A 24027-nucleotide genomic window follows, 5' to 3' on the forward strand; every position below is an offset into this window, starting at 1 on the left:
GTATGTTTATGAGTCAACTACACAAAGATTGTTAGTAAAGTTATGTATGTGTCAGAAGTCATCTTAGAGATTATAATAAGGGGGCCTCATAATGAGCCCTGAATTAATCTTGGAACTTGGGATAATATACTCAAGAATACACAGTTTTGTTTTTAAGACACAAAAACAATCTTGTAATATTTAGGACTTGTGGGCCACCTAGGTCTCTTGCATAGTTTTTTAAAAACTAGCCTTTAAAAATCTGAAAACACTCAGTTTGCAGGTAGTACAAAAATAGGCCACTTGCTGGATATGGGCCATCAGTTTGCTGACCCCTTGACAAAAACCAACCTTGTCTCAATTTTGCTCGGAAAAGGAAGAGATTGGGTAGTCACTTAAAGATCTGGGGTGGGTGGAAATTTTTTTCTTTTAAAACTGAAGACAAATGAAACCAATGAAAATATCTCAAAACAAAGAAATCAGAAATACCAGAGAAGAACTAGGGTAGATTCCTTAAGAAGGCTAGAGGGATGGGGATTCAAAGAGATTGAACAATTTGCCTCTAAGAAGAGCAATTCCTCCATTCTAACTAAAATAAAAGGGACAAATTAAATAGGAAGGTCTACATACAACTGAGGTGAAATGTCCTAAGTGTAGTCTTAAAGGAGACAACCTAAAAACCAGTAACTTAGGCAGGGCTTGCTTCTTCATCAAATTAAGGTGACATAGATTCTTAGTTACTTCTATGTTTCAGGCTAAGTAATCTGAGTATCGCCCTGGGTGATTTAGCCCTGAAGATGATAAAAACACAATTAATAGAATTTTAAAAATAAAGCCTCTTGAAACAAACAAACAAACAAAATATATATATATATATATATATATATATATATATATATATATATATGACTCAGGTATAAAAAAATTACTGTAATTTTTTTTTTTGGAACTAGTTTTGGAAGGTGAAATGAGGAGCCAGGGAGAAACATCCTATAACACAGAAAAATTAGAAGTGAGAATCCTAAGTAGAGAAAAACATGGGGAAAAAAGAGACAGAATAGATGGAGAACAAGTATCCATTCAACAAGTATTCAGTAATTTCTTGAGCTAAGAAAAAACAAGGGGTGTTCAGTTAGAAATGGCTAACGGACAGGCAGGATTTTAACAAAGACAAATGAAGACAGTAAGACATTAAAAAACTTTATTGGGTATTCTATTAGTAGTATTTTTTTAAGTTTAGTTCCCAGGCTGGATCCAATTTCATTTTCATTTATCTTAAATGACGGTTTTAAACTCTAGGCAGCTATAGAAAATATATCATATTAAAAATATGTAGTGGATTTCTCTCCAATAATAAACATCATCATAGTTATGTAAAATTCCAACTTGTTCCACCTGGCTACACGAACTGCAAAAATCACTTCAAAAGGAGTTGATAGAGATTGTTTTGTGAAGCCAGATCAGATTCCTAACATCAACATATTTAACCCACTCAAAATGTGGTAGGGAAGAGTGGACTTTCTTTCACTTTATTATTTGCTTCCTTCCGATGGAGAATCACTATATTTGAGATTGCAGTGTTCTACACCTCTTTGTATAGAGCTGAAAAATGAACACCAAGATGCCAGAAAGTACGGGTCCAAGAAGACCTGCAAAACTCAAATTGGTTTTCAACAATTAAATACCTTTCACTTGTCCACTACATGATTGAATTATTTTATGAGCTCAGGATCTGTTGTTATAAGCAAGGTGAGTCCGTATTTCTGCCCTCTGGTAGAGGTTTCAGATGGATATATGCCACGCTGATATAAAATGCTGTTGATGCCAAATGCTGAAAACAAAAGGAATGTTAAAGTTATTTCCACTTTGTAACTCTGGAAAATAAAGCCTATTTAGATGTGGCTGCGGTTTCATTCATGGCATCAAACTGAAAAAGCCTAAACGTGCGTTTGTGCGTGTCTTGCTGAAAGCAGAGTAGGGGAAAAGTGCCACTGAAAATCCTTAAAAATGTTGCTTCTAAATCAAAAGAACACGATACCTGCGTTTATGCGGAAATAAAAATGCCAAACTGCATTAACCTAGCGTCCAAGTAGAACTACAAGCTCAGGGTAATGCAAGCCCCAATTCAGGTTATGTGATCACAGGGTGTGGAAATAGGCTTTTGCGTCTGGATTAGCAATTGATTGATTAACCGGTCGGATGCTCCAGAGCAAGCCTCTCCCTCACTTTTCCCTCCTCTTCTCCTGCCAGAGTCTATCAGAGGGTACAAGCATGGCCTGGTCCTAAATCTAGCCCATCGCCCTCAGTACCGGAATCAAAGCTTGGTGGATGGGCTGTTCAAAGTGCACTGGGCTCCACCGCTCGGGGTGGTGCCGGGCGGCCGGGCTGGGCGGCCTGTGGGATCCGCAGTTTCCCGCAAGGCTGCTGGTGCAGGGGCGCGGCGCGAGGCAGGCCGGGCAGCACCTGGGCTTCCCGCTCCCCCAGGAGCAAGGCGCCTAGATTAGATTCTCCAGCCAGGCGGGCGCTGGAGCAGAGCCGCCCCCCACCCCCGGCCCCCGCCTCCGGGCCGGCCGGGCCTCCAGGGCCGCTGGCCTCAGCTGTCCCCGCCCTCTGGCCTGCGGGAGGGGGACTCACAGAAGAACTGGGCCACGATTTCCGCCTCTGCTCGCGGGAGAGCTGCGGCGCCACGGCCAGGCCTAGGGACGAGGGAGCGCGCTGCTGCCCGGCAGACCAGACGGCGACCGCACGGCCTCCAACGGTTCCCGCCAGTCGTTTGGAAAGTAACGACGCTGCTCCCCGGGGCCTTCGCGCAGGCGCGACGAGCCTCTCGGCCCGCCCAGCGCCAGTCTCCCCGCTCGCCGGAGGGGGCGCCTCGCGCAGGCGCAGTGGGTAGGCGTGGTCAGGCGCTTCCGGGCTGTCGGGGCTCGAAGGGTCCTGGCGGGCACCTGGAATTGTGGTCGCGGGGCCGCAGCTGAGGCGAGAGGACTGCAAAACCTGGCTCTGACGCCCGCTCCGAGGCCTGCGGAGTGAGGCCCAGGATCCCAGTTCGGCAGTTTCAAAGCGATTTTTTTTTTCAAAGCTATTTTCAAAGTGATGTGAACTGCGCGCCGGTTGCATCTTAACGTGGCCCCAGGGACCCCCCCCCCCCCCCCCGCAAACTTTTGCTTAGATGCTTCGAGCCAGTCAAGAAGCCGCCTGCGTGGCACCGAGCACAGCTGGAGAGGGCCTGGTGACTGTCTGCCCGCGCAGCTTTTAAGAAATTGGGGGCGGCCCGGGCGGCCCAGCGGTTGACGCGCCTTCAGCCTGGGCCTGACCCTGGAGCCCAGGGGTGGAGTCCGCGTGGGGCTCCCTGCGTGGAGCCTGCCTCTGCCTCTGCCTGTGTCTCTGCCTCGCTCTCTCTCTTTCTCTGTGTGTCTATCGTGAATAAATACATTCTTCTCAGATTTAGAACAAACTTGCTTTATGACAAGATGTTGGCCTCAAGAATAAAATAACACTTAGTGATTTGAAAGAAACCTTTCTATAAGAATAATGATTCAAAAAAAAAGAAGAAAAATGATTCAATACTTTGTCCATGTAAAAAATTAATATGCAAAGTGAATGTAAATATAAATGGTATCCCTATAATAGTTACAAGGATATGAAATATGTAATGTATTATGATTCAGCTTTTCATTTTGATGTATTTCACATATACTGATAGCTTGGAAGCCATTAAATACATTTTTCCTTCATTTTACTTTGAGCTGAATTTAAACATATACCCTGAATTTTTAAGAGGTGTTATTTCACATGTAAACAGTGCCATCTTCTGGCAGTTGAAACTATTTGTGTATTGACCTACAATTCATTATGGATTGTACTGTCGTTTTCTTGGCAAGTAATGTGTAGTTTAACGAATAAAAACCCATAATCTTGGGGCATGTGGTTGGCTCAGGAAGTTAAAGTTCCGACTCTTGGTTTTGGCTCTGATCATGATTTCAGGGTCCTGGAATTGAGCCCTGTATGGGGCTCAGAGCTCAGTTCTGAGTCGGCTTGAGATTCTCTGCCTCTCCCCCTGCCCTTCCCACTCATGCATACTCTCTAAATAAATAAATAAATAAATAAATAAATAAATAAATAAATAAGTCTTGGGGGGAATAACTTTAAACTAAAATCAGTTGATTTTTTTTAAATAGCCTTTAAAAATAAAAGCATTCATTACCATGTCTTTAAATTGATAAAATTTAAAAAGGGATTAAGTCAGGAACTCTAGATTCTACTACTAAATATTCTAACTAGATATTGAATCTTAAACTCATCACATATCTACTCAGGACCTCAGTCTCCTCAACTGAGGAAATAAGACTCTTCAACTGTTCAACTAAGTCATTAATTAAGTTACTTTCAGTCTAAAGTTCCACTTGATTTTTAGTTTAAAAATTTCATTTCTGGTTTTAGCATCCCAATATTGAGTGTAGGCCTGTTTATGACACTTTTTCATAGTTATCTCTTTTACTGATGTGGTTTTGTCTGGTTATGCTCTCTGCTTGAATTTTCTACAGAAATAAATCTTAATTTATATTTATCCTTCTCATTGCCCAAATAGCCTTCTCCTACACATTAGAAAGACATCACTGAATTGTAAATAAAACTAAACTGAAGTAACTGAAAACAAGTTTTTAAAAACTTTCATGATGATTTAAATAAGATGTCAATGTCAAACCGAGCAATTAAAATAGCAAAGACACCTCTCAGGGATGCCTGGATGGCTCAGCAGTTGAGCATCTGCCTTTGGCGCAGGTCCAGATCCCAGGATCTGGGATGGAGTCACATCGGGTTCCTTGTGGGGAACCTGCTTCTCCCTCTGCCTCTGCCTCTCTCTCTGTGTCTCTCATGAATAAGTAAATAAAATCTTAAAAAAGAAAAAAAGAAATCTCTCCAAAGCTTCTGGATTCTTAAGTGTTTACAAAATAAATAAGAAACAGAATAGGCTCAAGTTTGGGCAGTTCTTCCTAACATCCCCATAGATTTTACCAACACTAGCCTGTATTACAGGCTTGTCCCCTCGGATTTATTTAGTGTACCCTTCTTCCTTTGAGTCATTAACTCAATTTTCAAAATATCTTGTTCTAATACACATATACCTTCTTATTCAAACTCTTTGGCATCCATCTAGTCTAGGCTCTCAACTTCCTAGGCCTGCATTACTAAAATATCCGTTATGGAATATCTGAAAAGCATAAAAGCTTTTCTAAAAGTAATGTAAGGATCATCTGGGATGCTGGTTAAAGTGTGTCATCTCCTATACCAGCACTGTCTGACAGAAATTTCAGATGAGTCACAAACGTAATTTTAAATAGTCATGTAGTCAGATTCAAAAACTAAAATGAAACAAGTAAAATTAACCTGATGCATGTGAAAATATTATTTCAATATGTAATCAATTAAAAACCATATCAGTGTGAAACTTTACATTCTTTTTTTTATACTAGTCTTTGAAATCTGGTATTTTTATAATTGTAGCATATCTCAGTTCAGACAAGCACATTTCAAGTGCCTACGAGCCAGCTGTGGCTAGTGGCTATGGTACTGGACTGAATCAGATTCGAAGAAAAGAGAATAAAAGTCAGGAGTCTACATATAGCAAAATACCCAAGTGATTCTTTCACACTCTCAAGTTTGAGGACCACCACTCTAGACTGACCTATATACAATCCACTCTACAACCACTATTGAATTTACACTTCAAAAAAATGCCCCTTTAATTATGTCAGTTCTAAGAGCCTAGAAATCCCTGGTACATCCAACTCAGGTGGATATTTGAAGCTCCCAAAATGTGGCCTCACCTCATCCATCCAACCTGCTCTCCAATTTGAAAAGGTCTTGGGTTCTTCCATGAAATTTTCCTAGGCAAATAGTCAAATGATCATTCATTCAACAAATATTGATGGAGTACCCACTAAATCTCATCATGGATCCTCCATGGTAACAGGGAAGATATAACACAAATCATTACAGAAGTATTACAATGTCATCGTTTTCATTGTAACAATGGAAGCATTGCTTTGAAATAGTGCTCTGAAATGCTAGGAGAATGCATAAGGGCAGGATCTTATAGTCCTGAGAGGCCAAAGGAAATTTCTAGAATACAGTTACATTTAAGTAAAAATCAATCAATCAATTAATTAATTTGAACAGGCAGAAATTTCTAGGCAGCAGTAAGCACATTATGAAAAGCCCTGAGATGGAAAAGTGACTAAAGGAATACGCAGATTGGTAAAGTAATCTGAAAGACAGCCATAGAGTTAGGCAGAAGCCAGATAAAGCCAAGTTTATGAGACTTCAATTTTGGTTTTTTTTTTTCAAGTGTGCATACTTAAACAAAACTAGATTACAAACTCCTCCAAAGGTATAGACCTGGTCTTCTAAACTTAAATATTTCACATCTCCTCATAGCGCACAAAAAAAGTATTTAATAAGGGATGTCTAGGTGGCTCAGCGGTTTAGTGCCCACCTTCGGCCCAGGGCATGATCCTGGAGACCCGGGATGGAGTCCCATGTGGGGCTCCCTGCGTGGATCCTGCTTCTCCCTCTTCCTGTGTCTCTGCCTCTATCTCTCTGTGTGTCTCTCATGAATAAATAAAATCTTTAAAAAAGCATTTAATAAGTGCTTCTTCTATACATGAAAAACATACTTTGCCAGCCTTTTAAATTCTAGAATATCCAAAATTATACCAAAAATTATTTATATATTCAGATAAATGAAACCGAAGAAAATTTTTTCCTTAAGTGCTGAGTATCGATATAAAATTCCTCAGAAAGAGAAACAATTTTTATTTGTAGTAAGCTGAGCATGTGGCTCTACCGGTATGATGCCTGAGTTCTGCCTCTAAATTCCTGGTGGAAGGAGTGAAAAGATGGTGATTTAAACACACCTGTGTATATACACAGGTACAAAAGACTAAAGGGTGTAAGGAAAATATGGTAGGGCTACTTGACCTATTACCTATGATTCAAACTGATCAATATATGGTAACACTGTCATAGGCAGCATTCTAAGATGGCAGAAAAATCCATGGCCTCTAAAGTTCCACTTGATTTTAGCTTTAGAAATTTCATTTCTGCACATTTTAGATAATCTCTGTTTGAGTGTGGCCAGAGCCCATGACTATGATGGGATTCACTTCCCGGATTAAATTCATCAAAGGTAAAAAAAAAAAAAAATCATCAAAGGGGAAATTAACTGACTAGGTCTAATCCAATCAGATGAATCCTTAAAAGAGATCTCCATGAAGTCAGAGAGACTCACAGTATGAGAAGGTCTATGGAAGAGCCATCTGGCTAAGGCACAAGACTCCCCTCTGGCCAACGAGCAAAACAATAACGCCAGTCCAAGAAACACAAAGTTATTAATTCTGCCAACAACCAAGGGGCTTGGAAGAGAACCCTGGATCTTCTGGGTTGATGGATGCAAGTGGATGAGATTCCACTTGCAGAGACACCTGTATTTCAACTGCGTGAGACTCTTAAGCTGAGCATCCAGCTGTGTCACACCAACCCCTGATCTACCCGACCATAATAAATGTGTGTTAAGCCATCAATTTGCAGTAACTTGTCATGCAATCATAGAACAGTAAGACACTAGGGCATTTCTCATTTAAGCAAGTAGGATAGCATGTCTGGTAGGTAGTTTTCGAGGCTTGAGTTTTACAAATAATATTTCTAGCTCCTTCAAGGACTACACTGTTTTTGCAATTGACATGGATTGTGCGCTCTCTTCCAAGCTTCTCATCCTAAGGTAAAATCCGTGAATTCGTGGGTCAAAATTCCCTGACAACTTCTTCAGTGTGTCTGGGCCTGTTTGGTGGGGGAACTTATTCCCGAGCAACTTATTCCCGGGCACAGAGGCTGCCCCTGCGGCTCCCGGCTGACAGCACAGGACAAGGGCTGCGGCTCACCCCTTTAACCCCAACCCGATTCCTTTGTTTTTGAAGAAGAATAATAAATGCATTTACTAAATTTTGAATAAGATTCTTGTGCACCTAGTTAATAAATTAACAATTATGTCATTTTGGGGAATTTGCTTTTTTCTTTTTAAAATATGGATGTTGTTATAAACATTTATTTCCCTTAGATATTTCCTGCTAAGAACTTTCTTTGATTGTTGGCCCACATGTTCAAAAAAGTAGCAAAACAAATTTGAATCATGACATTGTATTAATAAGTAATGGTTTAATAAAGTGAACAAATATATCTCCATACTGGTATAATTTATATTTTTTAACAATCCAGTTGCTTATACAGAATATAATCTTTAGTAAAAATTAAGAACCAAGTATTATTGAGAACATATTAATAATTCCATAAGTTCTTATAAAGAGCAATATGGGTTGTTTCTTATCAGAAAGTATTACCATGTTTTGTTATGATTTTGTTTTGATATTTTAATTCTGTTATGGTAATGGCAAATAGTCACTTAGAAGTCTTTTCATGGCTCAACCATGTTAGGTACCAAAGGTATAATTTGAAAGGTAGGTGATAATCTTATTCATATTTAATCCCCGGAGACTGTTTGATGGAATGTGTATGTGTGTATGTATGATGTATATATGAAGAATGGGTTCTGCAGTCAGTTGGATTTGACAGCACAGTGTGTTTAAAGTATAATTGAAATTCAAAACAACTTAGAACAGTTTCAGATATAGAAACTATCAATACAGAGCCTCTATGAAAAATTAACAAGCCATGGTTGTTATTAAATTAATAAAATAGATTTAATTTCCTAAATGATTTTATAATTATATACTAAATTTGATCAAACATCGTTTGCCCATGATACATTTTTAGCTTATCGTTTCTGAATATTTTGTTTGTAGGGTTATTTTTATTATTTATCTATATGTAAGTAAAGGTGAATTGGTTCTGGTAAATCTATCAACTAATAGACTAAGATGTTATCTGAGTGAATGGAAAGATACTTGTTGAGCTTTACAGACAAAATAAAGAAACCATACCTACGGGTCTTTATCAAATATTTGTGAATACCAATTTATAAAATACTTATGAGAAGAAAAAGCTTTGTGAAAACATGGAAAATCACTTTACTTTAAATTTATATTTTTTTCTCTTTGGATAAACTTGGTTTTTTCAACTGGAACAATTCTCTTATAACCTGCCTTGTATTTATAACTCATTCAAACAATGTAGTAGTCAAGCTATATTTATCAGGTTACAGATCAGTCATGCACATTAATTCTATTATTTCTGCTGGGATTTCCCCCTTAAAAATTGAATATGACAGTGTTTTTTATTCTGGAGTAATGTACATAGTCTTTAAAACATCAACTGACAACAAAAAGACTTACTGAACCCTAGAGTTTTTGGTTTAGTGTTGGAGATCAAGTGGATTAAAAGTTAAATGATATATTTTTATTATTCCTTGGTCTCAGTATAGTTATAAATAAAGATGCTAACTTTTCACACTGAAATAGATGGCAATCATCTTTTGACAGGTAGTCTTTTGGATGATCCAGAATATACCTTTTTAAGCTTGTGTTACATTAGTATCAAAGGAAACTTGAAATGAAGTTTCATTAATTTCTAGGTCTCCAAGAATATTCTTGCAGACCCTAGTATGAGACACAACAGGCTGAAGCATTTAGATATTCACAGAATTTTGTTATTCTTAAAAGTGATGATATGAGTTCATATAATTAAACAGTTATTAATAAGATAGGTTCCTTTTTAGTTTTGGAATTTTACATCAAGATTCTTATTAAATTTGAGTTATTTTTATTTTCCATTGAATTAATAAGAAATTATAATATTTAGCTCCTAAGGGCAGCCAAATATGCTACTGTAATACAGCTAAACATCTTAGGGACTTAGGAAGTTCTGTGCTTCTATCCCTAGGATGGCTGCCTGCCTTAGGATAATGATAAGGAGTATGGGAAAAGCAGGCCATTACTTAATGCCCCAAGTACACTTGGCACTTGAAGGAAGGTTGCTTGAAGGACTCTGGAAATGTGAATATACCTGCCTCTTTTCTTTCTCAAAGATCTTGTTTAAAATAGTGTATCCCATTAGTAACAGAAAAAGTGATGAATATACACCAATATGGTTTATTTATCTCGAAATTATAAACATTTCCAGGCTATTAGGCACTTGTGCTATCTATTATACTTTATATATATTTAAAATATATATTTACATGTGTATTTCAACTGTTATATTTTATATATGTTATATTTAAACATAATAAATAAATATATATATTAAAACATACTAAAGTTAGAAATTGGAGAACGATGAGATAAATGTTTCTTTTCAAAATGATTCTTGTTGGAGAGCCTGGGTGGCTCAGTTGGTTAAGCATCATTGGTTTCAGATCAGCTTGTGACCTCAGGGTTGTGAAGTCAGGCCCCAAGTCTGGCTCTGAGCTCAGCATGGAGTCTGCACCAGGCTCTCTCTCTCTCTCTCCTTCCCACTCGGTTCTTCCTCCCTCCTTTCAGGCTCTCTCTCTCTCTCTCTCTAAAATAAATAAATAAAATCTTTAAAAATGACTTTTATTATAACATTGAAAGATAATTTATTTTTACTTTCACTTCATGTATTAGTAACTATATTAAAGTGTATGTGGTTAATATGCCTCACTTTTTTAAAAGTTGATTTAATTATTTGTAAAGAATTATTTAAAAGTCGGATACTGAGTTTGGTTTATTTTAACACCAAATGTATTTCAAATGTTATATTTTTTGTTTGTTTTTGAATTTTTTTGACCATTAAAGTTAAAAAGATAAATTACAAAGATATGAAGATGAAAATGGAAAAAGTTCATTATTGACTTATTATTTATTTTTATTTATCTGTATTTTTAATTTTAATGAATGTATCTAAAAAGAAAGAATTAATCAGTTTTGACCCATTTCTTAAAAATATGAAAATACATCTTTCTATTAGTTTAGAACTAAATGTTTCCCATCTTTTAATTGCCTTTGGAAATAATTTGTAATTTAGAAAAATTATAAACAAGTTAGAAAAATTTGTTTCCAAGTTTTTCAATTGTACAGGTGAAGTTGTTTTTTTTTATTCGTAGAGACACAGAGAGAGAATGAGAGTCAGAGACACAGGCAGGGGCAGAAGCAGGCTCCATGCAGAGAGCCTGACATGGGACTCGATCCAGGGTCTCCAGGATCATGCCCTGGGCTGCAGGTGACACTAAACCGCTGTGCCACCGGGGCTGCCCCTGTTTTTTTTTTTTTTTTAATAATTGATACAACATGCTCTCTCAGCAGCATGACTGTCTTTTGAAAAACATTTGCTCATTCATTTAAAAAAGTCACGTTTTCTTTAAAAGAATATTTTGGGTGTTAATTTTTCTGAAATTCTTGTCAGATAGCCCAGTACCACGTGTTACCTCCATAGAGAAAGGGTGAGCAAACTTGAAACAGTTGACTTTCATTTCCTCAAGATACCAATAGTGACCTGTAACTTTCTGATGTGTAGGCTGCTTGAGGGTGCTGGTGTCAATCCATTTGTTACATTTTATTACAGTTTAGTTTATTTTCTTAGATTAAAAAAATCAACCTAAGTAGAAGTTCTAAGAGTTCTTTGTATACCCCCAAAGGACTGTTTTTTTGTTTTGTTTTCTTTATAAAGATTTTATTTATTTATTCATGAGAGGCACAGAGAGAGAGAGAGAGAGAGAGAGAGAGTCAGAAACACAGGCAGAGGGAGAAGCAGGCTCCATGAAGGAAGCCTGATGTGGGACTGGATCCCAGGTCTCCAGGATCATGCCCTGGGCCGAAGGTGGTGCTAAACCACTGAACCACTGGGGATACCCACAAGGGATTGTTTTGTACACATATCTCACTTTGCAAATCATTAGTTGAAAGTATGTGTACAGAAATCCTATTGCCTGAAGGATAGGCATCCTGAGTTGGGGATGGTAGTGTTCCCTGCTTGCCCCCACTCTCAGGTAGACATGAGAAATTGAGAGACATTTTCCTTCAGGAAGCAGCTTGGATGACTGACCTGCCTGTGTGGAAAGTTGAGCTATCATTTTCCATGTCGCCTCTGCCAGACCAATCCTGTGAGGAAAATACATTATTTCTTTGGGAAAGGGTGCCCCAGACTTTTGGACACCATTCATTTTCCACTTAAGCTTACTGAAGGCACAGAATAAAAACCCTCTTATGAGTTTCAACAATTCTCATGTGGTAAAAGTCCATTTGGATCCCGTAAAATAATTTTACTACTGGTAGCACAGAGGTGGAATGTCATGGGATCATCTAAGGGAGCAGCAATCTCCAATCAGTCTACCAAAAGCATAGTTCATGGGCACATGCGCCAGAAAACAATAGAACTTGTCACATAAAATTTTTGTGAGGATTACAGGAGATAATAAAACTGAAGCTTTGGTTATTTTAAATATATTATTCTTGTTCTATTCTTCTTATTAATTATCATTCTTATTTAGATAGCTTTTTTCCAAGTTTCTCCAGCATATCCTGATACATCTAGGATAACTAAAGGAGTCCTCAGATGATGCAACCTAAGGAAAAGGTGAGAACAGACACTCTCTTACCATTATGGCAAACAAGGTGGAATTATAATGGCTAGCATTTTTTGAGCACTTCTTTTCTGCCAGGCACTCTTCCAAGGGCTTTATGTGAATCTACTTATTTAATCCTTTCACAAGCATGCAAGTTAGGTACTATTATTGCCTGCATTTTATAGCTAAGAAAATTAACTTATAGAAGGAATCTGAAAAATTTATCCAAGGTCACCCAACTTAGAGAACCGAGGTCAAGTCCCGACAATCTAGATTGCAGCAGGATGTGAATCCTGAAAATATGAAAAGTCTGGCTATATTTTAAATAATCTCCTTTGAGGTGATGGGCAGTGGGCCCTTATGTCCTGTCCCCCCCTCCATTCTTGACATAAAACTCCTTGGAGTCATGTAGCAGTGAAATACAATGTAGATGAATGGCCAGAAACCTAGTGGACACTCAAAGAGAAGACCCTGCACTTTAAGATATTATCTTAAAGGGTGGAAATGAGGGGAAGAGGTCCTAAGTAGAGTAAGAGAGACCAGAAGTGGGATCCAGGTTGGAGTATCAGCTTTTCTGAGTAGGTAGCCCAAGGGGTATCCCGAGTAGGGTTACAACATTAGAAGTTGTTTTCTATTTTGTGCTGTTTACAAATGCCCTGGCCAGGGACAGAATGATTGAAATCCAGTCTATTGCTCAGCTCGCCAATTCTGTGGATAGTTCTGGCAAAAGGAAATGAGAAAGAATATCCAGTACAGTAAGAGTGTAAAGGGCAGGGGGGGAACCTGGGTGGCTCAGTCCATTAAGTGCAGGACTCTTGGCTTTGGCTCAGGTCAGAATCTCAGGGGCGTGAGAACCAGTTGGCCTGGGATTCTTTCCCCTATCCTGTCCCTCCCCCTGTGGTCCTCCCCACCACCACCATTCTTGCACACATGTGTGTGTGCCATAAATAAATAAATAAATAAATAAATAAATAAATAAATAAATAAATATCTTAAAGAATGTAAAAAGATGAGATATTGAGAGACATTTTGAAAATGTGTTCATATGTGTTTGGTTGATCTCTGATAAATAAAGTCTGGAATCTTAGAGATCATAGTAGAGTTGTATACATGGAGATGATGACTAAGTTTGTGGGATCAGATTCATTTTCCTTCAAGTGAGTTTAGGTCAGGAAGAGAAGAGACTGAGGGAAGGATCTAGGGGTAGTAACTAATAAAATGTCACACAGAGGAAAAAAAGGCGATGAAGGAAAGTCAGAAGAAGTAGGAGGCAAATCATGGGAGATGAATGTCATAAAAACCTATTTAGTTAGAGGCACCTATTTGAGTTAGGTGAAAAAAAAGTTTTAGTAGCTTAGTACACTATACACAAATAAGAAAGGGAAAACATCATCAGATTTTGTATTTAGAAGATCTTTGATGAATTAAGAGGAAGCAATTTGGGCCACGTGGTAGGGACAGAAGTCTTGCTGAGTTTTGAAGTGAGGGATGAGGAGATAGAAGCAAAAGTTTCGTGAATAAGAAAATTGGAGAGTGGGGAAATAACATGAGCCATTGCTGGGTTTGAGGAATTTTAGTTTTAGAAATAAAACAAAGAGGAAATATGTGTTTTTAATTTAATTTATTCTTTTAAATTTTAATTTTAAATTATTTTTAGGAATAAAATAAAGAGGAAGGATGAGCCAGAGCAATATAAAAACTAAAGTTGAAGGTCAGAAAGGTGGAACTAATAGAGCCAGACACTGGAAACCACAGAAAGCAGTGACATCAAGGACCCAACTGGAGAATAAGCCTTAGAAGAGACATTTCCTTCTTGGAAAATCAAAATATATAAGAAAGGAGAGGCAGGAGTGTAGATGAACTTTTATTTTTTGGGAAGCATTACATGAAGTGCGGAATGACCTTCAGTTTCTCAATGGAGGAGGAAGTAAGATAGGGAAGTTGGGGAGGGCAAAGATAGGCAAACAAGGAAAGGGGATTGGAAAGATTCTGGGGGTAGCCATTCTGAGAAATGGGAAGATAAATCAACCAAGGGAAAAAAAATAGCACAGAGCATTGTTCCTCGATAGATGTTTCCCGAGTACTATTTATCACATGATGTGGAGCTGTATGGATACAAGAGGGAGAGAAAACAGCTTTTCTTTTCCAGGTAAATCTATCTGGGGAGCCAATACACAAAAATAGCTGTAAAGGAAGAGGTATAACATAAGAACCAAGTGAATATATGCTGTAAATGCAAAATGAATGCAAAGGTAACTATGGGACTGTTTCTTGGAGGACATAGTAGTTCTTGAAGGGTACTTGGAACTTCAGCAGGCAAAGATGGTGGGTGGCTGTTGGGGAAGGTTACATTGAGCACATGAAGTCTTATGTGGATCATAAAGAAAAGGTAGGACAATAACCTTTTTGGATGTAGACATATAGGTAGGACATTACAAGCACAGAACTTAAAATCAACAGACCAAAAGTATGGAAGGGCCAAACCAGTTCACTTTTTACCCAGGACACAGTCTTCATGTAATTAGATCACATCGGGGTCCCCTTTCTAGAGAGCCTTGTGTGGCAGGTGGAAAAGTTGGGACTTTTCCCAGGAGACATGAGGAAGCCATTGGAAGTTCTGAAACTCGGGAAGAATGTAACTAAAGTGATGTTTTAGTAACATGATGGTAGCTGCCATGAAATACAGATTGGAAAGCTCTGTAACAGTCTAGGCAAGAAGCACTCAAGACTTTCTTCACTGTTTAAATCTGGTGAATGTTGTAATTACCAGGAGAAGCCTGTTTTACCCCATCATCATAAAGTCATCACTCCCCCCCTCACTTTTTCCTATCTTCGGTATCTTTGATTTCTGCTTCATTAATTCTTCCAAACTTTCAGTCTTCTTCTTAGCTCCTACCCTTTGCTGTTGGCCTTGTTTGGTTTGTCTTCCACTGCTCTATCTGTATGAGCTGTTCTGCTCTGTTCTTACTTGATTCAGAGAGTAAGCCTGCACATTTGGGCCTAGCCACAGGAGAGTCCAATCAACTGAGGACCTGATGTTCCGTTCCTAATGTTACTGCCATATTCCATAATATTTGCTAAGCTGTAATGGTCACTAATGTTTGATGTCATTTTATTGAATAAATTCAATAAAGTATTTCTTCTTTTTTCCATGGGATTATAACTAACAGATGAGCATGTCAAATTTAGTGTGGTTGTATTTTTGAGTAGGAGATAAGGATAGTTGCTCCAGTAACCCTATACGTTTATTAAGTTTTCACATAATTGTATTCGGACTTGAAAGTCTTTAAAATTAAATTCAGAAAATCATATATGTTAACTTGATCTTGAAGCTCACCTTGGAATACTAAAATATTGCCATTGGTTTTCTGTCTGGATACATTGTTTTCTTATTTAATAAATTCTCAGTTTCTGCCTTCCCTTACAGTGACTTAGACTCTGAAACATAGTAAACATTTAAGTATATGAGGTGAAAATGTATATAAAAATGAATGGAAATGAATAGAAAGTAGTCTTGGATCTGGCATGTGGATATATCTACACAACAGTTTGTTCCCTCTGCCATTTGAATCCATAATAACCTTCCTTTAAAAGCATCATTACACTAGTTTCTAAGTATCTCAAAATTATCTTTAAGGCTTTAGGAAAGTAGAAATTTTGAGTAACTAATGCTTAATGCAAATTGTGCCAAAGGCAGTAAGAAAACATCGAGTACCTAAGATCGTCTTTTAAATTATATTTCATAAATGATTCACTCCTGCATTTCTGCTTGGACGCTTCTACATGAACCTTTTTTTCTTCCTTTTTCTTCAGTGAAAGAGGACAAACTTGGTTTTATCTCAAGAGCTTAAGAAAGGGTAAAAAATGGGTAGAAAGAAGTCTTTATTGTGGAAAATGAATCCATTTTGAAGTTCAACTGGAATAAGCAATTTTTGAATTTTGGGTAGACAATTTATCCAACTTCATAATTAACTTGATTATTTGATTTATTATGTAAACAAAGTATAATGTTTCTGAAAGCCTATAAATAATCACTTTTTCCAACCATGAAAGATTAAGTGAAAACAAAGGGAGTGAACAAAAAAGGGGGGGTCACAGATCTGTATCTGTATGGAGGCAGAGGGCAGTACTTTTGGGGAGTGCAATTTACATGAGCATCTGGGTCTTTTGTCATGTTTTGGATGGATGACCTGAGTCTGATATATTGGTGAATAGCATTAACAAAGGTCTGGTTGTCAAAGGCTAGAAAGAAAAATGCAATTAGCCACAGCAATGAGGTGATGTCTGTGTTTGGGGGAAAAAATCGACACCTAACTGGCAATAGAAAACACTGAAATGAATCAGTAAAAGGCCAGATTTTGTGTGTGTGCATGTGTGTGTGTATGTATTACATAATGATCTTAACTCAGTAGGATATGACAACATGTCATTTTTTGTTAATGTTTGGTTTATGTGATGCAAGTGAATGTGTACCTGTTACCAAAGAAATGACATGAACCCAATGAATTTTTAACTTGTAACACACCAACCTGACATTTGTAATACTGTTTGTTTCCATTTAAAGAAAATTAGAGGGATCCCTGGGTGGCGCAGTGGTTTGGCGCCTGCCTTTGGCCCAGGGCGCGATCCTGGAGACCCGGGATCGAATCCCACATCGGTCTCCCGGTGCATGGAGCCTGCTTCTCCCTCTGCCTGTATCTCTACCTCTCTCTCTCTCTCTCTCTCTCTCTCTCTCTCTCTCTCTGTGACTATCATTAAAAAAATTAGAAATAAATAAAAGTGCACTTGGAGTCCAAAAGAAGTTTGCTCTTTTTTTGGTCTAATTTTTTTTTCTTTATAAACCATGCTATCCATAGTAGAGAAGCATATCTAATCTTCCAATTAGGTCAGGCCCCAGGATAATCAATCTCTTTAACAGCAGATGCCTTGTTTTAGCAAATGAATGCTTGGTTTCAAAAGCAGTTTTGTGTTGAGAGAGGAGTGCAGTTGGCATGGGTGATTAGAACTCTTTTAAACCCTATAAAACGCTTCTGTAGATTGTTTTATGCCCACACTTTGTGAACTGAAGTAAATGCTGTATATCTCCATCTTGAAATGAACATGGCAGGGACTTTATACAGCCTGTGAGAACATCAACATGTATATAAATGGAATTATCTGAAGAAAAACATTTTTATGTCCATTTGAATTAAACCGTGATTTTGATAACATTTAAAACTAGTGAATATGTTTTTAGTTAGTGAGCTTCATATTAATTAAATATGCTTCTTAAGGAGTATAGCTTAATTATTGGGTTAGCATTTTTAAAACTGAAAACTACAATGGCAAGTTAACAGGATTCTTATATTTATTGTTTGGCCTACATTTACACGAATCTGCAAATGCCTCCCTTCCTGTCTAATGCCTTTTCAGTTCTTATTCACATCATGCGTCAATGAGCAGTGTGCAAGACAACTCTGAAATCAGGAAAAAATCATTTAACATTGAAGTTTATAAGCTGTATATTAAGTAAAAACTATAGATTGACTTTATTTTGCTCGAAACAACTAATTTAATATGTGTTGAAATATAGTGAAATACATTTCACTATGGTATAACAAAAAAAATCTCTAAGACTTCAGTAAATTATTTTACATAATGTTCAAAATCTGATTGCTAGACCTCATCAGTTATGCCTGAATGTGATACATAAAATAATTCAGAAGGCCACATGAATATTTATTTCCTTTTTTAAGCGAGTAGTCATATAATAAGAAGCATTGAGTTGAAACATTTGCAAAGTAGTTAAGAAAAAAAGCACTCACTTGCATATTTGAGATGTTTTCATTTCAACTTTATTGTATAATAGTTCTACCAATACTTCTCCCCTCTTAAAAATTGTTTCAATCGTGTCTAATCTGTGGAAAGTTAATATTTTCCATAGTGAAAGTGGATAAGACAGCTGAGGAAAAATTAAAAGCATATAGTCTTTAATTTAAGAAACATTTGATACTAATTACTTCCTACCCTTCACAAGACTTAAATGTTGGTGAATGTATAGGATTACATTACTTTTTTAAGCAAGGTTTTAAGGCCAAATTTGGTAGATAAGGTAGAGGTCCGGTAAGATGAGATTTTTAAAATACAAGCATTTTTTTAAATACAGTCATTCTTTATAATACCAAATACCAGAATAGAACTGTGGCAATCCACTTGTGCTTATTCTAACTCATAATAGCATTTTTTCTTTCTTTTTTTCTTTCTTTCCATTTATTTATGCGAAAAATCCACTTTAATAATCTAGCTTCAGCTCAGTTGACAACTTCTCAAGTGTAAGAGAAGTCTTTCCAAGAGGCCTCAATCCACTAAGAGGTTACAGCTCAGAGAAGGGAAGAGCTCCAAGAAGCCCTGGAAGGGGCTGATGGTCTGGAGGACTCCTGAGGTGCAGGCGGTCTCCTGGATGGAGTACATGGCCAGCTGGGGGCTGCCTAAATCTAGAAGCTGCAGGCCCAGCCGAGAAGCCAAGAGAGGTCCGATGGTGGTCCCACAGGGAGAGGCATTCCGCACCATGAGATCCTGCAGGGGCACCCCGACACTGTTGGCCACCTGTCAGATCAGGGCCTCGGAAACCGCATTCGAGGCACAGCGCTGCTTGCTGTTCACCATGATCACAGGGCCCTTGTGGAAAAGGGGCCTGTGGTTCTCCTCGTGCTTGTCTGGGTGGTTGGGGTGCACGGCGTGGGCCACGTCTGCGCTGATCATGTAGAATTTGGGGATGGCTTCCTCTACCCCCGTCAGGTGCTGGGAGGGGGCCGAGATGCGGCGCAGCACCAGCTGTCAGCAGTGACTGAGCCCCCTGGGCACCCTCGGAGCCCGCCTCTTCGTTGTCATAGAGAGCGACCATGCACAGTGGGGCTCCAGGGCCAAAGAGGCAGGGGCCACACAGGAGTCGATCAAAGCCTGCAGGGCACAGAAGCAGCTGTGCAGATTGTCTAGCCAGGCGCAAAGATGAACTCCTCATAGGCACCAGCCAGGACCGCAGGCTGCGTGCCAGCAAGGCCCAGCTCCACCTCCAAGATCTCCTCGGGGCTCAGTCCCAGAGGGGCCACAGAAGGGACATGAGAAGGAGTGGTGGCGGTCATCTGCAGCATTGAGAAGCCCAGGCTCAGGAGTCCCCTTCTCCAGCTCCTCCGGGACAGCTGCGGCAAGAATGGGGACTAAGGGCAGCTCCCTGTGGGGCCCAAAGTTCTCGTTGACATTTCACGGCAGAGGGATGGCCAGGTGGGGGATGGGGAGAATGGGCCGGTGCACGTGCCCCAGCCGCTGACCCAGCCGGCCTGAGGGAGGGCACTTGACAAGGACGCGTCCAGTCAAGGTCAGGTCCCCGTCGGACCGGGTGCTCCAGATCCCACAGCAGAGGTCTCCACGCCAACCTGCTGGAAGCCCACCTGGCTACGGCGGGAGCGCCGTTGCACCCGGAGGCAGGGACTGTCCGGGTGGACCCCGGTGAGGCTGAAACCATTGCCAGGAACACCCTGGCCTCCCACAGCACAAGCGATGATCTGATGATCGTGGAGGAGCTCCCGGGCAGGAAGTACTTGCTCTCCGGCTTGATATCCCAGCTCTCCGTCTCTTTGAGTTCATGGAAGGCAGCCTGGAGGAGGCGGCTGCGGCACTGGGCCACCGCGTGGAAAGGAGGGGGCTTTTTAAATTTATTATTATTTTTTTACAAATTTATTTTTTGTTGGTGTTCAATTTGCCAACATATAGAATACCACCCAGTGCTCATCCCCTCAAGTGACCACTCAGTGCCCATCACCCAGTCACCCACACCCGCCGCCCACCTCCCCTTCCACCACCCCTAGTTCATTTCCCAGAGTTAGGAGTCTCTCATGTTCTGTCTCCCTTTCTGATATTTCCCACTCATTTGTTCTCCTTTCCCCTTTATTCCCTGTCACTATTTTTTATATTCCCCAAATGAATGAGACCATATAATGTTTGTCCTTCTCTGATTGACTTACTTCACTCAGCATAATACCCTCCAGTTCCATCCACGTCGAAGCAAATGGTGGGTATTTGTCATTTCTAATGGCTGAGGAAGATTCCAGTGTATACATACACCACATCTTCGTTATCCATTCATCTTTCGATAGACACTGAGGCTCCTTCCACAGTTTGGCTATTGCGGACATTGCTGCTAGAAACATCGTGCAGGTGTCCCGCGTTTCATTGCATCTGTATCTTTGGGGTAAGTCCCCAGCAGTGCAATTGCTGGGTCGTAGGGCAGGTCTATTTTTACCTCTTTGAGGAACCTCCACAGTTTTCCAGAGTGGCTGCACCAGTTCACATTCCCACCCACAGTGCGGGAGGGTTCCCCTTTCTCCGCATCCTCTCCAACATCTGTGGTTTCCTGTCTTGTTAATTTTCCCCATTCTCACTGGTGTGAGGTGGGATCTCATTGTGGTTTTGATTTGTAGTTCCCTGATGGCAAGTGATGCAGAGCATTTTCTCATGTGCGTGTTGGCCATGTCTGTGTCTTCCTCTGTGAGATTTCTGTTCATGAGATGACAGAAGGTTTAGTTAGAAAGGACAGATCACATTTCCTGCTGTTTGACTTTCATTTTGTTTTCTCCAGTTTGAATTACTGAAAAAGAAATGGGAAGGATCAGTTAGCATTCCTCACGCCACTAAGGAGGCTTCCTGTCAAATTATATGGAAGGTGGGTATAACTCCTCATTTTGTTGTATGAGACTATTTTTAAATTTTCTGGAGAGATAATTGGAGAATCGCTCAAGCATGTTTGAGGATCGGGAGTGATCCTCCCGGAGGAGATGGAGAAGATGCTGAAAGCGGCGCCCGCCGAGCAGAGCGGCTCCTGGAGCCCAGGGAGCCGCAGGCGGAGCTCCCGGCAGGCCCGGGCGGAGGAGCGGAGGAGGCGGGAACCGGTGCGGCGGAGGCGACACAGGAGAGCGCAGGAGGCAGCAGCTGGTGGAGAAGGAGGTCAAGATGCGAGAGAAACAGTTTTCCCAGGCACGACCCCTGCCCCGCTACGTGCCAGTCCCGAAGGAGGACTTTGACCTGAAGACCCACGTCGAGTGTCGGCGGCGCCGCTGGCTGCCTGCGCGGTGCTTAGCAGCCAGGTCTGCCGGTCCTCGGTCGAGATGCTGGCGAGATTCAGTCCTGGCAGAAGCGCCGGGTTGGCCTCGACCGGCTCAGGCGCACCCTTTCCCGTTATGTGGACAGGCACGAGCCGGAGCTGAAGGGGGTCATCTGCTTCCAGGCCATCGCGGAAGTGTACGCCGACCCCCTGCGCAGTGCGGCCAAGAGCCCGAACCCAGCCCTCACCTCCGGGTGAAGCCCCGCCGCGGTGCTGCAGGGTGGCCCCGCCCGCAGAGGCCACGCGCACCTGGACGGACGTCATCGTCCCGGGAGCGGAGGCCTACACTCAGCTCCTGAACTGACTGTGGTCGGGGCCCGGACTCCTGCTGCCCCCCGAGACAGAGCCGCACGCTGGGCCCTCGGCCACGCGGGAGCGCTCCCCGGGCCCTGGGGGGTGGGGGGAGCGGAGCGCCGCCGGGGCTCCTGTGCCAGGCTGCGTGCTCTTCTGTACGGAGCTCGGCCCCTAACGTACCGGCCAATGGATAAAAAGTGGGGAGGCTCCTGGGAACTCAGAATTTGCAATAACCCTTCGGGGTCCTGACCCAGGCCTGCCCGGGCTGAGGAGCCGGTGCAGAGGGGGCCTCGAGCTCTGACCGGCCCCTGCGCTCCCCAGCCCGTGTTCTCTTTCACAAAGGACAAATTATGGTACCGGAATCTGCCAAAGATCCCCTCCTGCCTCAGCCCCCCTTTGCAGGGGCCTCGGAGGCTGAGGAGAGCCACATCCAGATTGGGGAACCAGCTCAGGCGGTGCACTTGTCAAACCCCGCTCCACCCTGCTCTCCTGCATTTTATTACTTTGTTCAAGGGCCAGAGACCTCAGGTGTCATCCTTGAGGTCCCAGCCCCGTCCCCTTTTTGCAGACCCCAAACTCTGATCTCCATGGTGACTGCTTCACCGCCATGGTTACAGACTCCTAGCCTGGGCTCTGTGGCTCTGCCCATGCTTCTACTGTGGGCCCACCTGAGGGTACCTCCTGCCATCTCTCCAGCCCAGGACCTTGTGCTTCTCACGCTGGGAGTGGGGGAAGGGACCAGACACCCCCTCTTTGCCCTCCACCTGTGTCTCCAGGCCTGATGCACAGCATGTGGCCCCCCAGCCCAGCCCTCTCCCTTCCACTGGTGCCTTGCTTAGAGCCAGAAGGGACGAAGCCCCTGACATCCAGAGACTGGAAGAGGAAGGGAGCTGATGGGAACTGCGGCTACACGGGTTCTGTACAGGCTGGGTTTCTAACAGGGTTGGAGGGCTGCTCAGACGCTCCAGGGAGAACCTGAGCAGGAGAGGAGGCAGCAGAGAGAGAGGATCCTGAGGTGTGGCTGCCCTCCCTTCAGCATCAGAAGGGTGACAGAAATGGAGAGCAGAGGACCAGGCCACCAGCTGCCTGGCCTTGGCCCTTCACACCTTAACACTAAGCCCACCTCCTTGCCCACCACTGGGCAGTGGCTGCTAGGCCCCAGGCTGGGTGACTTTCAGTATTTGTAAGCATCTGAACAGAATAATAAAGCATTTGGAGTACGTGTTTGGGGGAAAAAAAGAGGAGGGTGGGTGACTCAGTGATTGAGCATCTGCCTTTGGCTCAGGTTGTGATCCTGGGGTTCTGGGATCGAGTCCCACACCAGGTTCCCCGCAGGGAGCCTGCTTCTCCCTCTGCCTATGTCTCGGCATTTTCTCTCATGGATAACTAAATAAAATATTTTAAAGAAAAGAATATTTGAGGATCATGACAAAAAGAAGAAACCTTGATTATTGATTATCAAATAATAACTTGGTATCTGATTACTGCTTATAATCAGTATATATATATATATTGCCAATATATATTTTGCCAAATATATTGCCAATAATATATTTGCCAATATATATTTTGCCAAATATATTGCCAATTATATATTTTTATTTGTGATATTATGTATGTATTAAACATTTCAGTATTTAATATGAGTGGAATACATTTTTTTAGCTGTTTGAGGAAAAAGAAAGCGAGAGAGGCTTTCCACATCAGTCCCTGAGTTGTAGCAGTTTAGTGTGAAATGCTTGAAACACATGATGTTTTTAACTGTCATATTTAATTCTTATACATGTTTGGCTAAGTATGAAGTAATAGAAATCAGAAGCATTTTTATGTGGTTGGAAACTGGCTGATTTTTATTAGTCATGAAAGTTTTAAAGGTAGTGACTCGAGCTCTGAGATATATCTTCATTTCTACTTTAACCTTTTAAAATTATTTAGATACAAATTATTTGCTGCAACAAGGTAATGTCAATTATGAGGTTATTACTTTTGGATTTTAAAGCACTTGAGTTTACTTATACTGGGTTAGTAAAATTGTCTTTAAAAATATCCATATCTACTTATAATTCCTCAGGAATTAAAAATA

The 24027-nt window shown here is 41.0% G+C and overlaps 1 protein-coding gene and 1 pseudogene across 11 annotated transcripts in view; both read right to left on the reverse strand.

The window, feature by feature from the left end:
* Nucleotides 1–2862, reverse strand: part of LOC140611771 (uncharacterized) — a 120989-nt gene extending 118127 nt beyond the window's left edge. For 5 of the 11 annotated variants that reach the window (XM_072788647.1, XM_072788642.1, XM_072788644.1 and 2 more), the window contains exons 1-2: nt 2614–2856; nt 1665–1810 (exon numbers count right to left, since the gene is read on the reverse strand). The gene's annotated coding sequence lies outside the window, so the exon portion shown is untranslated. Of the gene's footprint in view, nt 1–1664; nt 1811–2288; nt 2542–2613 lie in introns of those variants that run through there. The other 6 variants (XR_012012968.1, XM_072788646.1, XR_012012970.1 and 3 more) reach the window with 5 other exon arrangements.
* A 15463-nt stretch (nt 2863–18325) lies between these two features.
* Nucleotides 18326–21914, reverse strand: LOC140611597 (aspartyl aminopeptidase pseudogene; annotated as a pseudogene).
* Nucleotides 21915–24027: the final 2113 nt, after the last annotated feature.

The sequence above is a fragment of the Canis lupus genome, chromosome 20, assembly GCF_048164855.1.
Source record: "Canis lupus baileyi chromosome 20, mCanLup2.hap1, whole genome shotgun sequence".
Lineage (NCBI taxonomy): Eukaryota > Metazoa > Chordata > Mammalia > Carnivora > Canidae > Canis > Canis lupus.